General features: G+C 36.4%; 1 protein-coding gene across 1 annotated transcript in view; it reads left to right on the forward strand.

Annotated features, from left to right (window-relative positions):
- The window catches only part of LOC107714824 (cadherin-6-like), a 33,790-nt gene that overhangs the window by 28,246 nt on the left and 3,711 nt on the right, over positions 1 to 1,833 (forward strand). The window lies entirely within an intron of this gene.

Raw genomic sequence — 1,833 nt, forward strand, 5'->3', positions numbered from 1 at the left:
TGAACATTTGGGTGGCATTATGCAAATATTTCCATATAGTGTGGTAGATATGTGGGGGCGTGTTAGAATGAGCCGTTTTAGGGGGGCGTGGCAGAGTCTTAACTTTGATAAAGAATATCTCTTTGGTTTTGAGACTTTAGTCTTTGCAACTTCAGGGATCTTATCTATGCACAATCAGCTTGTAACACTCCAAAGAGAAAGGAAAACTTGAAATCGCATCATATGACCCCTTTAATGACCTGACACCTACAGTAGGTGTCACCCACAGGGTGAAAGCATGCATCAAGTATTAAACTCTTCCTACTCCACTGCAGTGAAAGATCACTGATAAAAGCAACCAAGGGGGGTTTACTAAAAACGAATTGCGGCCCACTCATAGTGTGGTTTATTTGCACACTGTCATATACATCATTTGATGAATATGTGCTTCAATGATCAATAGAAAATGTACACAAACATCTTTTTTTTTAATTTTATACAATATATAATAAGCCTAATTTATATATGACCACAATTACAGACAGATATTTTATATGACAGACCAGCCTGGTCTCATGTTTATACGTAGGTATTAATACGTAACATTTACAAGCACAAAACGTTTTTATTAATGCTAAAACGTACAATTTAGACGTATTTCAACGTTTAAAACGTACAAATCGCTACGTATTTTTAGCTAAAAAACATACAAATATTTACGTATCTGTTATATCATTAAGATATTCGTATCAATGCATTTTTATCATTTTATCAATAAGCGATTTAGGTTTTTAGACCCCTTAACCTACGTTACCTCCAAACCTAAACCTACCCATTTTTCAGCGAATATGCATTTTTATAATTTTATTAATACGCAATTTAGATTTTTAGACGCCTTAACCTACCCCCAAACCTTAACCTACCCATTTTATAGCGAATATAAAAGGATATAAAACGCAAATGACCGAAATATGCAGGAAAATAATCATTTTAGTAACAATATAGCATTAAAATATTTTTATAGTCGCTAATTCCACTCCTACCTATAAACCTAAACATTTCTGTACAGTATAAAAAACATGACAGACAGATAAATGCAATTACAATCATTTATCTATTGCAAAAATGTCAAAAGCAGCACCAAATGTAATCCAAATGATGCGTTGCACCCGCAGTCCTCTCTGGCGGAATACAGTAGGTTTGTGAGGTTTGTGTGAGAATTTATGTTGTTAATCGCTGAAAATATTATCCAGATAATTTTCCCCATCCACTCCGTGCACTCCGTGTCTGAAGATGCCCGCGCATCATTCAAACACACCTCACCAGAAACACGGCATGTCGCAATCTGTGACGAAGGCAGGCGATAGCCAATGAGCGTTCGATTATCCTGCCGTAAAACCTGTCGTTTGAAGCGGCAACATTTGAATTTGTAAAGAGCACATCAGTCAGCGCGTCACGGTCACTGCTCGGGATGGAGAAGAAGGTCGCCGAATAAAGGCTTGGATTTGGGTCTGTTCCTCGCATTCCTCGCAGTTCGGAAGATTTGGATTACAGCACACTAATAAAATTGTTTCATTTCGTAATTATGTTGTGGATTTGGCGTATTTTATAGTTCTATTGTCAGTCACAGCATGTCGGAGAAAACGCCTTTTGTGGCCCATGGCAAACAAAGTAAACACTACATGACAAGTAAAGGTTAAACGATTGCAGAAATGTTATTTATTTTAAGGTTTAAACTAAAGTCGTGTTTAACATTATGTAGGCATATTCTTGGAAACGAGCTGGCAGCAGAAATCACACAACAAAACCGAAATGTTATCATTTCACAAGTAAATGAGTAAACAATTTAATAAT

This window comes from Sinocyclocheilus rhinocerous, unplaced genomic scaffold, assembly GCF_001515625.1.
Source record: "Sinocyclocheilus rhinocerous isolate Xijiao unplaced genomic scaffold, SAMN03320098_v1.1 scaffold1350, whole genome shotgun sequence".
Lineage (NCBI taxonomy): Eukaryota > Metazoa > Chordata > Actinopteri > Cypriniformes > Cyprinidae > Sinocyclocheilus > Sinocyclocheilus rhinocerous.